Below are 14877 nucleotides of genomic sequence, written 5' to 3' on the forward strand. Positions count from 1 at the left end.
GCTGTGTCTCAGCTCTGTGGAGGTAGAAAGATGCATCCGGGCCACTGGCCTTGAAGACCCTCGCCCCCAACCCTCCCACCTTGGTCCCCAGCTCCCCAGCAGATAGCATGAGCTCCCTCTGGGAATCTTTAGAGATGAGTTTTTGGTTAATCCTATGAAACGCTGTTCTGAAAATTTGCGGTGGTACCTTCACCTTGCTGCTGCCTTAGATCATTTCAGAGAAAATTTAGAGACAGATGGATTATATATGTGTGTGTGTGTGTGTGTGTATTTTTACATATATATATATACATATATATATATATATGTATATATATATATATATATATATATGTATATATATATATACATATATATGAAAGTAATATATTTATTTTGAGTATGTCCCACTACACACTATTTTTCTTTTCCATTTGCTGCTGGGTATCAAAGCCCAGCTTTCCCTTCTCAGATGAATTCTTAAGTTCTTCCTGTACCTGTGCCCTCATTCCTCCCCAAAGAAGAACCAGAAATGGCGAGGGAAGGGCACATTACTTCTGACTTATATTAAGGAGTTGAAGCAGAGTGATTTTTCCTAAAATACTGAATAAACATAAATCAATTTCCATATAGAGTACTGATTTAGATACGGAAGATCTTATGAAGTCCTGAGAGATCCTTAAAGCAGGTATGATGGTTCAGTATTCAGTGATCTCTACCTTGAAAGGGATAGCAAAACAGTTTAGGTTTCACATGGGTTAAAATGCACCTTAGGCCAGACAGTGATGGCTCAAGCCTTTAAACCCAGCACTCCGGAAGCAGAGGCAGGGGGATCTCTGTGAGTTTGAGGCCATCCTGGTCTACTGAGAAAGCGTCAAGGCTAGCAAGGGCTACACAGAAAAACCCTGTCTCAAAAAAAAAAAAAAAAAAAAACCAAAAACAAAAAAACCAAATCAAACAGTGGTAACATTTTCTTTACAAGGAGAGAGGGGCTCTTTTTCCCTAGAGGATGTATTACTTGAGTGGGTGCCTGTGAGTCCCAGCATTCAAGGGGCCAATTCAAAGCAAGCTTGGGATTATAGTTAGACTCTGTTCAAAAATAAAGTCTGAACTGAAAATCAAGCATAGAGCCTGGAGAGAGAGATGGCTCAGTAGTTACGAGCACTGGCTCACAACAGTCCGAAACTCCGGTGCCTACTGAGTGTAGGATAGTGTCCTCTGTGGACATGCATACACGTACTGTATGGAAATAAAAGACACAATAAAAGAGTAGCCATTGAGGAGAGATCTGTGACAAAGCAAAGGCACTGTGCTATGATAACTTCGTAAGCCTTTTTCTTTTTCACAGAGAAGATAACGTGTTTTGTGAGTCTAATGCAGTGATTCTTGACTGTCAAGTTGATGATATTAAACATCATAACTCCCACCCCACCCACTTTATTTTACATTCAGGATTGAACCCAGGGTTACATACTAAGCACATGCTCTATATCTGAGCTATGCCCCAAGCCCTCTTCTCAATCCTATGACTTTATTTTACTTTTTTAAAAAGATTTTATTTATTTGATATATATGATGAGTATACTATTGCTGTCTTCTGACACACCAGAAGAGGGCACGAGATTCCTTTACAGATGGTTGTGAGCCACCATGTAGTTGCTGGGAATTGAACTCAGGATCTTTGGAAGAACAGTCTGTGCTCTTAACCTCTGAGCTATCTCTCCAGCCCCTTATTTTACTTCTTATTATTGAACTTCCTAGTACCTCCAAGTGACATCTCTCTTCCTCAGGATTTCTGATGGAATGAATGGCAAGTCATGTTTCTCTGTTGAGTAGTTATCGCTACCGAGTGTAGGATAGGTGTCCTATCACTGGGTAGGCAGTCTCTTGCATTAAAGACCCTTTTACATTTTGAAGTCACACAAAAGTTTGTCATTTTCTCCATGTCTTGAAATAGTTATATGATTTATGCTCTTTAATATTTGTGGTGTGTTTCATCTGTAGATTTTCCTAATTCACAATTACTTAGTATAAATCTGGCTCCTTTATGGTTTGTGTCCCTGACTATTTGAATTCAATCTGCAAATAGTTACTTTAGGATGTTTGTATCTATGTATTTGGGCCTTGGGTTTTGTTCTGTTCAGTTTGGTTTTTACAAGACATTTATTTGTATTATTATGTGTTGTATATATGTAGGGACATGACCTGTGTCCAGGTGAGCTCAGCACCCAAAGGCTAGAGGTGTCAGATTTCCTGGAGCTGAAATTACAGGCAGTTTTTGTTTTAGTTTACTGTTTGTTTGTTTGTTTGTTTGTTTGTTTGTGAGACAGGATCTCTCAGTGTAGGCCTGGCTGCCTCTGGCTTTTGAGTGCTGAGACATAAAGGGGTGTTTAGAGGGTGGTTCTGATGTTTTGATCAGGAATCTTCAGGTGAACACTGAAGGTCCTGTTCCTCCCCGATTGGATCTTGACCGATCAATAAAGATGCTATCGGCCAATGAGCTTGGCAGAATAGGCATAGGTGCAACTTCCAGTTTTCTCTGCAGGCAGGCTAGCAGACACAGGGGAGGAGAAAAGTATTTCCCATACTTGGGGGGCTTGGGGGGCAGGGGCAGGGTGGAGGAGAAGGAGCCACCAGCCACATGAGTGGAGCTGCCATGCTTGGGTGAAGTGGCCTTCGGTGGAGTAGGCCTGAGGGATAGCAGGCCGGATGTTAGAAACAAAACTAAGCTGAGGGCAGATCTAGGGTATTGAGCTAGGACTAAAGGTAACTGAGCAACTGAGCTGAGGGCAGAGTTAGAGTTGAGCTGGGAGTGCAGAGAAGGGCAGGCTAGTGGAGAGAGGCTTAGAAGGGCCATTGAGCTAAATAATACCAAAGAGAACCTGGGCAGGGCTGGGAGCACAGTCTGCCCAGAGCTTAAAGTGGGGTAGAAAACCCACAAGCTACAGGGGTGTACCACCACCACCCACATACAGGCAGTTTTTACCTGCCCACTATTGGTGCTGGAAATGAATTCCAGTTCTCCATAAGAACAATATATACTTTCAGCCCCTGAACCATCTCTCCAGTCAACCTCCTTCCTTCTTTTTCTTTCTTTCTCTCTTTTATTTACTTTCTTTCTTTTCTTTTTTCATTTTTTCTTTCTCTCTTTGATTTTCTTTCGTTCATTTTCTTTCTTTCTTTCTTTCTTTCTTTCTTTCTTTCTTTCTTTCTTTCTTTCTTTCTTTCTTTCTTTCTTTCTTTGGCAAGGTCTCTCTGGCTGATCTGGAACTTGCTATGAGTAACAGAATATGGTCTCAAACTCACAGGAATGTGTCTGCCTCTCAAGTGCAGGGATAAGAGGCAAGCTCCAACATGCTCTATGTAGTTTGCCTTTGTATTTAGCGTAGCACTAGACGTATGAACCCCAGCCACACGATGTTAGCTCTTTTCCATTTTTTTTAATAATGTTTGCCTCAGAAAGAAAAAAAGAAAGAAAGAAAGAAAGAAAGAAAGAAAAGAAAAGAAAAGAAAGAAAGAAAAAAAGAAAGAAAAAGAAAAGAAAAAAAGAAAAGAAAAGAAAAAAAAGAAAGAAAGAAAGTTTTAGTAGCACTCTTCAGCCTCTGAGCTCTGTGTTTCAGATGAGATTTGGAACAAGTACTTTGTGTCCTCTGGGATCTATACAAGTATTTAGGCTTTTTGATTCTTCTTGCGTCAATTTTGGTAAGATGTACTTTTTGAAAGCTATTATACAACTGAGGCCAGATATATGTGTATATATACTTATATACGCATCTATACTCTATATACAAACCATATATGTATATACATATGCATGCATGCATACATTCATACACATAAGAAAGCTAGACTGATTCTGTGACTTCAAATTGGCAGCTCAGGAAACAAGGTCTAAATCTCTGTTTCCAAGAACTGGGCAATTCCAGGCAAATCTAGGCCTCAGCCTCCTGGCTCCAAGCCACCTGGTCTGCAGCAAGGACAAAGGGTCAGCAGCAGTTTCCAGACTTTCCCAGCAACAGTTTCCAGACCTTCCCAACAACAGTTTTCAGGCCCCACACTCCAGTAATTGTAACCGCCTGCGGCTACATGTGAACTGGGTTGCCTGTAAGAGAATTTTGAGGTTAACAGGAAGGAGGAGGTGAGAGAGAGATGTGAGTCAAGGCGGTAATCCGGTCAAGACTAACTTTAATATTTTTATGACAAGCTTTATAGTCTTGGGGGAATCAGCCCCCCTTCCCAGAAGCCAGTCACATCAAAGGCAGGGCTGTGAAGTCTTCTTGGTTCCAGATCTCAGCGGGTCGCCTGCCTTCAGCCTGGCGAGGTCTCTGTTGGGTGTCAGGTGAAACCTTGAGGCAATGTTGGTAGTCAAGGTGGAGACGCCTTATTGTTCCAAAGAACAAAGGCCAGAGGTAGCCCATCGGAAGAGTGGGTGTTGCCAGCCAGCTTAATGTTGTGGGGGAAGAGACAATTCCCCCTTAATTATTTATTTTTAACAACTCAGTGGATATAAGTAAGTTCATCCAATGGATGACGGGCCTTTAACCAGTGAGTGAAAGCAGAGGCCCAACCCCCTTAAACGTTAAGGACATCTTTTTTGGGGGGGGGGGGAATAGACTGCCTTTTTATTTTAAGGACAGTCTTTCAATGTCAACCCCCATGCAGCTGGGCATGCTTTTCAGGGAAACTCGGAGACAGGATTTTTTTTTTTCCTTTTCCCTTGCAGTGCCTCGCCTCGCACCTCAACTGATGCCCATGTTTGTTATATTAACAAACATGCATAGTTCCGAATACTATGCAGCCTCCTTTCTGAGGGATCCACTGGCAGAGTGAATGCTCTGCTGATAAGAGCTGGCTGGCTATAATAACCACCCATCCTCAACCTGGGAGCCATTGCTGAAGGAGCTTATCTTCTGAGTGTTATCTGCTTGAAATATAAAAGGAGATTAAGAGAAAAGCCTGTATGGTCAGTATCAGAAAGCCCAAAACGTTTAGTTTAATTGAAATTCAGTGTTCTCAGGCCAGAAGCCTGGCTTGCAACTTAATTTGCAAGAATACAAAGGAACTTTACTTTCCCAAGTAAGTGGAAAGCGGCTTGGAAACGGCCTTTTGAATTAATTATACTTACCAACAGTTTAGGGGATGTTTACCTGTCTTACCAATCTCTCTGGCAGCCAATGTGCACCGTCTTCTTCCTGAGTGAAAATGCAGACGGACCCCCTCCCCCAGATTAAAACGGGGTCCGGGCCATTCCATGTATTATTTAAAGGGTCCCGCCACTTAACCATGGTGTAGGAATTGGAAGTAGCTGGGTGCCAGTGTCGGTCTGCTGCAGACTGACCTTTAGCATCCGTTTGGAGAAAATTTAAAACAAATAAAACAAAGGCAAGATGTGACTTAGGGGACCTAGGAGGATATAGGTTCCCCTTCTTAGTTTTAAGAAGCCAGTTTTTAAGGGTGCGGTGAGCACGCTCCACGATTCCTTGCCCCATTGGATTATAAGGAGTTCCAGTTTTAAGTTTTATATTAAATTCCTTGCAAAATGAGATAAAGTTCTTACCAGTGTAGGCTGGTCCATTGTCTGTCTTAATGACTTTGGGTAATCCCATGGTATTAAGGCTTGTAAACAATGATCAATTACATTTTTAGAGGCTTCTCCCGAATGCAGGGAGGCAAAAATGAGTCCCGAGCACGTATCAATGCAAACATGTATAAATTTTAATTTCCCAAATTCTGCATAGTGAGTTACATCAATTTGCCAAATTTGATTGGGCATAAGACCACGTGGATTAACCCCTAAGTGGGGCACTGGTGCTAAAGTGAGACAATTAGGGCATTGTTTTACAATCATTCTTGCTTGCTCCTTTGTGATCTTATGACGGAGTCTCAACGTATGACTAGAAAGATGAAATTTATCATGATCACGTTTTGCCAATTCTATGGGTGTGAGTGCCAAAGCTTGCCCTATAAGCGCTTTGTCGATGCACTCATTACCCTGAGCCAGAGGTCCAGGAAGACCTGAGTGGGCTCGGATGTGACCAATATAAAAGGGATTTTTCCTAGCAAGAATGATACTTTGCAATTGTGAAACAAGGATCCAGCTGGCGTATTAAAATTAAACGTGCCACAGGTTTCTAATTGTGGTATAGAAAATGCAACATAAGCACTGTCAGTAAAAAGATTAAACGTACTATTTACAGATTGAAAGACACACAACACCGCTGTTAGCTCTGATAACTGAGCAGACAGCCCAGGAGTCTCTACAACCACCTGCTGATTATTAATACGATATCCGGCTCTTCCTTTGGAAGAGCCGTCTGTGAAAATTAAGAGGGCATTATGCAACGGCTGTAAAGATGTCATTTTAGGAAATACAACCTCATGCATATTTAAAAACTTTATCAATTTGTCTTGAGGATAATGGTTATCTATACTCCCTTCAAAGCCTATTTGAGCTAGCAACCAATCTGTGCTATGCTGTTTTAACCAATCATCCTGATTTACACTGTAAGATTGTATAATAACATCTGGTTCTTTGCCAAAATAAGTTAGCGCCTGCTTTCTTCCAAGCATAATTACTTGGGCCACCGCCTCAAAATATGGCAAAATATTACACCTTGAAGACACCCTCAAATGAATCCACATCATAGGAGCCTTTTGCCATAATAAACCTGTAGGCGAGTGAGTCGTATTAAAAATTAGCAGATGCAAAGGTAAAGAATAATCTATATAGGTAACAAATTGATTTTCAATAGCTTTCTCCACTGTCTGTAAAGCCAAAAGTCCTTCTGAAGTTAATAATCTAGCGGATGTTGGGTCAGCATTCCCTTTTAGAATATCAAATAAAGGTTGTAATTCTCCTGTAGTAAGCTTTAGATACGGCCGAAGCCAGTTAATGTCACCCAATAACTTCTGAAAATCATTTAAAGTTTTCAAATTGTCCCTGCGGATAATTATCTTCTGGGAAAAAATTGCCTGGTCTGTAAGTTTAAAACCCAGATAATTATACGGCTCCTGGGTCTGAACTTTCTCTGGTGCTATTTGCAATCCTTTAGCGACCAAAGCTTGCTGTAAATCTTTAAAACATAAAAGCAATGTCTGAGGATTTTTTTCCTGCAATTAGAAAATCATCTGTGAAATGGATAAAGTAAATATCTGGCCATTTCTGTCTTACAGGCTGAATAGCCTGTGCTACAAATTTCTGGCATAAAGCCGGGCTGTTAGCCATGCCCTGAGGAAGCACTGTCCATTGATATCTCTTCATAGGCTCTATGAAGTTAATAGAAGGAACGCTGAACGCGAATCTTTTGCAATCCTCAGGGTGCAATGGAATAGTAAAGAAACAATCTTTTAAATCTATGACTATTTTATGAAACCCTTTCGGGATGGCCACGGGGGATGGAAGACCAGCCTGCAAAGTTCCCATGGGCAACATGGTTTCATTAACTTTTCTTAAATCCTGTAACAATCTTCATTTGCCGGATTTTTTTTAATAACAAATATTGGCGTGTTCCATGGAGATAAAGACTCTATTAAATGTCCCGCCCTCAATTGTTCCTGCACTAGCAAAGAGACGGCTTCCAATTTCTCCTTAGATAAAGACCACTGATCAACCCACACAGGATTATCACTAAGCCATTGAATTTTATCGGCGTGGGATGCAGGCAAGATAGTAGCCATTACCGAAAATGCGCCAGACTTCTAGAGTTAGGGTTTGGCTGGGGGTTTTTAAACTTTCTAGTGCCTTGCTCTTCATTCCCAAGCCCCTGAGCAGGTAAGGATTCTGGCTCTGTCTTTTGCTTAGAGGCGATTTCATTTGGGCTGCACATGATTAAATTCATCTGTGATAGAAGGTCTCTACCCTAAAGGGTAGTAGGCAAATTCTGCATAACATAAGGTCGAATTTGCCCTGAATTTCCCTCTGTATCTTTCCAAGTTAGAAGTCTCGCGCTCTGTTTAGGATTATTGGCATATCCGATGCCTTGGAGATGCGTAAGTGTCTCCGTCAGTGGCCAGCTACACGGCCAATCCTGTCCTTTAATAATAGTAACATCAGCTCCTGTATCTATTAATCCTTCAAAACTCTTTCCTTCAATAGTCAATTTAAGGTTAGGTCTTTTATTGGTGATAGATTGAACCCAATACACTCCGGAGGAGCCAAAGCCCTCCTTTCCTCTTTATCTTTAACGAATTTGGAAGGCAGTGGATGTAAAGGAACCAGGGCAAGCTGAGCAATTCTTTGATTAGCAGGTATAGTTATGACATCATGAGGGGAAGCAGCCATAATTTTTATTTCTCCCTCATAGTCACTGTCTATGACACCTGGATAAATCTGCAGTCCCTTTACAGTAGAACTGCTTCTTCCTAGCAGTAATCCCCAAGTTCCTTTAGATAATGGTCCAAAAACTCCCGTAGGCAGGACCTGGACACCCATTTCTGGGGTTAATACAGCATGGAATATACTGCAGAGGTACAATCCTGCGCTCCCTGGTGTAGCTCTGGCGAGTTCAAAGATAGATTTCCTTGGCTCGGCAGCAGCTGCGTTGCCCCACAGACTGTCTGTCCTGGATGAATTGGGGCCTGGGGCGGGCCCCTCCTCCCGTTTCCCGACACGGGTCTGCCTTGAATATTAGTTTTGGACTTGCATCCCTTCACCCAATGATTTCCTTTTCTACACTTAGGGCATGTTCCTGGTGAACAACCTGATTGCCCGTTTATAGTAGCGCTGTTATCAGGGCAATCACTTTTAAAATGACCCAGACTGCCACATTTAAAACACCTTCTATTTCCTCGTCTCTGCGAAAGAATTCCCTGAATGGTGGTTCCCTGCAACGCTGCAGCCATTGCTAAACCCTGATTATACGAGGGACCGATTTCAGAACAGAGACGAATATAACCGGCTAAGTCTGTCTTCCCCCTATGAGGTCTAATCGCCTCCCGGCAGGCCGCATTACCATTCTCGTAGGCTAGTTGGGTAACCAACGGATTTTCTGCCTGAGAATTTCCGAAAATTCTATTAGCTGTTTTTAGCAATCTATCCACGAAATCCTGAAAAAGTTCATCAGGAGCCTGTTTGACACCTGTTAGATTCCCACTAGGATCTCCCTTTGATGGTAAAAGATTCCAAGTACGGCGGGCAGTCACCGCAATCTGCGCATACACTGCGATGGGAAACCCCATCTGGTTAGTATTTCCTTCATATACACCTTCTCCCAGTAACATATCAGCTTTCCATTCTGGATGGCCTGCCTGAGTATTAGTGGTGGCAGTTCTTTTGCTAGCCTCACTTTGCTAGCCTCACGCCATTCAGAACTCCAAAGCAAGAAATCTCCCCCCCCCCCCGACAACGTGGCCTTACACACTGTTCTCCAATCCTGTGGAATTAAATTCGACTCTATCACAGTATCCAATAACGCCTGTGTAAAAGGAGCTGTCGGGCCGTACTGGGCTACAGCTAGTTTTAATTCTTTTATCACTTTAAATTCCAAAGTCTGATATTGTCTAATCACATTTTCCTGGTCTTCAATCTCAAGGACCGGAAAAGCTAAGATTTCTGACGTATCCTGCCCCTCTCCGCGAGCCTGGCTTATTACTCTTTCTAATGGCGATTGGCGGGTCTCAGAATTATTGTTCTCTCTAGTATTAGACACCCTTTTTAGCTCCTATAATTCATTAGTCAATTTCTGCAATTTAATTTCAAACTCCAACTTTTGTAACTGCATACCTCTCTGGATCTCGTCTCCTGCCATCAAGGTCATAGGCAGAGCAGATGGGGCTACAGGGGCCCATTCTTCTCCATGAGATTCAGTTGCTCTTATTTTGGGATGAGCTGTCTTTTTTACAATTGGTTCATCAGCACTGCCTCTGCGTTTATGTGACTTAGGGTGTGGAGGGTCCTCCCTTGCAGGGGTCCTCTCTGGCAGGCTTTCTTCTTGAGATTCCTCAATTTCTTGAATAATATCTAACTCTTCCAAACCTCCTTCATCTATAATATCCTTTATAAGTGTCCAGAGGCAGAGAGTAATATTGTCTGCCTTGGCTGCCTTTAGCGAATTACCAATTCTTTCCCAAGTTCTCTCGTTTAACGTTCGTTTTTCTTGGAACCAAGGACAGCAAGAATATATCTGGTCCAAGAAATCCTCCAATCTTCCTTCTTCAAACCCTATCCCTTTCACCTGGAGCAACTCTTGAATATTGCGGGCGCAAATTTTGCGCGAACTTTCCTGTCCCATATTTCCCTATCGATCAACCCAAGCCGGATCAGCACAGTTTTGCTTGCAAAACCCGTATCCCTCTGCACTCACAACAATAGAATAATATTTTACACTAGCGCTAGCATTTGACCTCTATGTTGCTTACCGTGCGGATACCATTTTCCTTTCACTTTTTCTGCGAAGCTTCGCTAGATAGGGTCACCTCAGGAAATTCTCCCGTATCAGGTCTGCCCACGTTCTGGCGCCAATATGTAACCGCCTGCGGCTACATGTGAACTGGGTTGCCTGTAAGAGAATTTTGAGGTTAACGGGAAGGAGGAGGCGAGAGAGAGATGTGAGTCAAGGCGGTAATCCGGTCAAGACTAACTTTAATATTTTTATGACAAGCTTTATAGTCTTGGGGGAATCAGCCACCCCTCCCAGAAGCCGGTCACATCAAAGGCAGGGCTGTGAAGTCTTCTTGGCTCCAGATCTCAGCGGGTCGCCTGCCTTCAGCCTGGCGAGGTCTCTGTTGGGTGTCAGGTGAAACCTTGAGGCAATGTTGGTAGTCAAGGTGGAGACAACTTATTGTTCCAAAGAACAAAGGCCGGAGGTAGCCCATCAGAAGAGTGGGTGTTGCCAGCCAGCTTAATGTTGTGGGGGAAGAGACAAGTAATGGTTCTGGAATGTTCCTAGAGGTGGAGCATGATAAAGGTCACCTACTCTGGAATCCCCCTAATGTACTTAAATCTGCCCTGCACATTCGATTGGTGGTCTCTCTATCTTGATAATGGGAGACCCATACAGAATAAAACATTCTTTGTGTTTACACACTGTTTGAGTCTGGGGTATCATTCTTCTGTGAACCTTGGACCCTTACACACATGTGTACACACATGTATGTATGTATGTATGCATGCATGTATGTTTGTATAGTTTGTTCTTCAAAACAGGGTCTCACTCTATAGCACACTTTGGCCTCAAACTTAGGATGTAGTTCAGGCTGACCTCCAATCATGATAATCCTCCTGCCTAAGGCCCAAAATGCTGAGAATATAAACATGAACCACCAATCAGTTTTCTCCCTATACCTTGTATTGTTCTTGTTTGAGGCAGGATCCATCTTGCTATCTGTGTCACTATATTATGTACTAGCACATTCCAGCTTATTATGTCTCTGCCTCCTGTCTTAATTAACATTGTATGCTAGAGTCACTGCACCTGGCTTTTCACATGGATTCTAGAAATCAAACCTGGGTTTTCAGGATTACACAGCAAGCTCTTTCACCTGCTGACCTATTGTGATGGTTTGAAAGAAAATGGCCCCCATAGGTAGTGGGACTAGTAGTGTGGCCTTATTAGAGTAGATGTGACCTTATTAGAGTATATATGTGGCCTTGTTGGAGTAGGTATGGCCTTGTTGGAGTGGGTGTGGCCTTGGAATGGGTGTGGCCTTGTTGGACTGTCTTCCTGCTCCCTACAGATCCAGATGAGGAATTCTAAGGTTCCTCTACAGCACCATGTCTGCTTGCATGCCACCATGATGACAATGGACTAAACCTCTTAACTGTAAGCCAGCCCTAATTAAATGTTTTCCTTTATAAGAGTTGTCTTGGTCATGGTGTCTTCACAGCAATGGAAACCCTCACTAAGACAACCAGCTCACTGGCTCAGAGATTACCTTTTTAATATCTGCTTTATCCTATAATTATGACACCTTTGGTTAATATTATTTGTGTCTTTTAAAAATCTTGATCAATCTTATCATCAGCTTTCTTGCCATACTCCTCTTTGTATCTCTGTTTTCTGTTTGCATATTTAAAAATCCCTTCTATCTTGATGGGCTTATTCTGATATACATTCTCTCTCTAGCTCACTGGCATTCTCTCCCATTTTCTCTGTTTTTGAAACAGGGTCTCACTGTATAGCACAGGCTGATCCTCCTGCCTCAGTCTCCTGAGCACTGGATGAGAAGCATTTACTACCACATTCAGCAATAAGTTTTCAGACATTTAACTAATAGTTTTGAGTTGTTCTTTCCTCATAGGATTCTCTAACTGATAGATTACCCTTATAGAATTGTCAATCACATCTCACAACAAGTAACATGAAATCCTTCCATCATTTGCATTTTGGTAGATTTAATACATCATTCTCTATGATGCTTGAATTATTTATCAATACGTTGAGGGGGGGGGTTCTTTTGCCTTTTGAGAAAAGGTCTCACTCTTTAGGCTAGAATGGGCTGGACCACCCACCACCCAGTCCTCCAGCTCCACAGGTGTGTGTGAACATGCCTAGATCCAGCAGTTTGTTTACATACATACATATACATACATCTTCTCTTGTAATATTTTATTCTGAGATAGGGTCTGTACATATCCTGGCTGTCCTCGAACTCACTCTGTAGATCAGGCTGACCTTGAACTCACGGAGCTCTATCTGACTACGCTCCCTGATTGTTGGGACTAACAGCATGTACCAGCATGCCTGGCCTTGTAATGTTTTAACCAGGCTGCATAGCCACAGGATATGTCCACATGATGTCTGCTCTTGGAAATATGTTGGTGCTCGCCTTGATCCAAGTAAGTGATGAAGTTTTATAAATATTCTGATTGTGCGCCAAGAGAATATGTTTCCTCTAGCTTTCCAGCAGATGTATGGAGCCGAGCCTGTAATGAGTAGAACGGTTTTAGTCCCCAAAATGTTTTCTCAGTTTATCCACAAATAGGCACAGAGTTTGAGATTAAAATGGTTCACCTAAAAGGCATAATCCATAAATTGTAGAAATGGGGGAAAAGCCATGAAACTAGGAAGGGAGTTATCTATGACAAAATGAAGGAAAGGTCAAGGGTTAGTCAATTAATGCTCTTTAATTTTTTAGAGGCTAGGAATCAGGGCTAGGAATCAAAGCCAGGGCTATGACTCATCTGCTCACCCTTTGTCTGTAAGTCTGCTCAGATCCATTTCCGACATTAACACATTAAGTAATTGACACAAGGAAGAAAGCAGGAAGGAGAAGGCATTATCATTAACAGAGCCATCTAGATTAGTAAATCATATGCAACTTTTACAACATCCCTTGATCCCATTCTTTGAGGAGCAGGTAACCAGCAAATTGTCAGGAAAGGGAGCACCTTTATCTAGCCACCAGCACATTCACAAATTACACTGCATACTTCAACTCTTATTAGTTAAAATGTCAAAACTGCCACTTGTATTTTTCCTGACACTTCCAAATACAATGTAAAGGATCATATATTAAATCCATAGGAAGTGAGAGATGGTTTTCAGTTGCTGGGGGGGGAAACTAGGGTGAAAATCTTTCTCATTCAAATTTATAGTGCTATATAAAAGCATGTGTTTTCTTTTTTGATCCGTACATGTCCATATAAAATGTCTAATGATGGTGAATATCTGTTGAAATAAGAATTCAGAGAACTATTAAGACTCCTGTAATTTTGACAAAAGAATTACATAATAGCTTCCTAGCAACTTCTGCCTATGTAGGAGAAAATTTGAAGGTGTTTGATTTTTTTAGCTTCTAAGTAATGAGAAACAGAGTCTTATTAAATTGATTCAACAATCTTCAAGCACAATGATTGGGCATATATTCATCTATCCAAACCCTCTATGCTAGTGTGGTTCTTCCCAGCTATAGGCCTGTTGCTTGCATTTAATCTTGCTTTGGCTACTCCTGTTACGTGTGTCTGTCCTCAGGGCAAATTCCTTCTGTCCACCTGCTCATGGTGACCTCCTTCTGGACCTCATGACAGAGTCCTTCCTTCCATTCTCTTCTCTCTTCCTCTCCTCTCCACCTCTCATTACTCCCTCCCTTCGCTCTCCCACTGGCTGGGAATCGCAAGTCCAGCTTTCCTATCTCCTCTACCCAGTCATTGGTGGATCAGCTCTTTATTAACCAATCACAGGTAATTGAAGAGCATTCTTTACACAGCATAGAAACAGGATATTCTTTAATAATCATGGCCATGCCCATGGTGGGACTACAACCAGATCTCAGGGCACAGAATTAAACATCTGAATACACAGTGCAAAAGACCATCCTGCAGCACCTACACACAGGAAAAAATGTTTCTAACTTAAAATTTTAAGAGTGGGGCTAGAGAGATGGCTCAGCAGTTAAGAGCACTGACTGCTCTTCCGAAGGTCCTGAGTTTAAATCCTAGCAACCACATGCTGGCTCATCCATCCATAATGAGATCTGACGCCCTCTTCTGATGTGTCTGAAGACAGCTACAGTATACTTACATATAAGGATAAGCAAATCTTTAAAAAAATCATTCTTAAAAAGATTTTTTTTAGGAGTGGACGCATTCCAATGGCAATTAAATATGCAGAGTAGATGTGAAATAGAGCATCAAACAGAAGGGAAGGCAGAAAAATATTAAGATGTTTTATATAGACGTTAGGTCTGGTTCTACATCCCCCCACCCATGCTCCTAGAATTAAGACTCAGACTCAACATATATTTACTGATACCTTGTCCATAGAGCTAGACTCTTCTTTGACTATATCATATCTTAAATTAACTCACTTATTCTGATTTATATTCTACCATGCGTCTGGTTACCTGTGCTCAGGTACCAAATGACCTTCTCATCACATTTTCCCGGGCGAATCTTCCACACTGCCTTGACTCTCCTTGATCTATCCCATAATTCTTTCTGCCTCCTGAATGTTCTACCTA

At 42.0% G+C, this 14877-nt stretch overlaps 1 protein-coding gene across 1 annotated transcript in view; it reads left to right on the forward strand.

Moving 5' to 3' along the window:
- The window catches only part of LOC127697240 (cation channel sperm-associated auxiliary subunit epsilon-like), a 117316-nt gene that overhangs the window by 15910 nt on the left and 86529 nt on the right, over positions 1 to 14877 (forward strand). The gene's annotated exons all lie outside the window — the stretch shown is intronic.

Source organism: Apodemus sylvaticus, chromosome 12 (assembly GCF_947179515.1).
Source record: "Apodemus sylvaticus chromosome 12, mApoSyl1.1, whole genome shotgun sequence".
NCBI lineage: Eukaryota > Metazoa > Chordata > Mammalia > Rodentia > Muridae > Apodemus > Apodemus sylvaticus.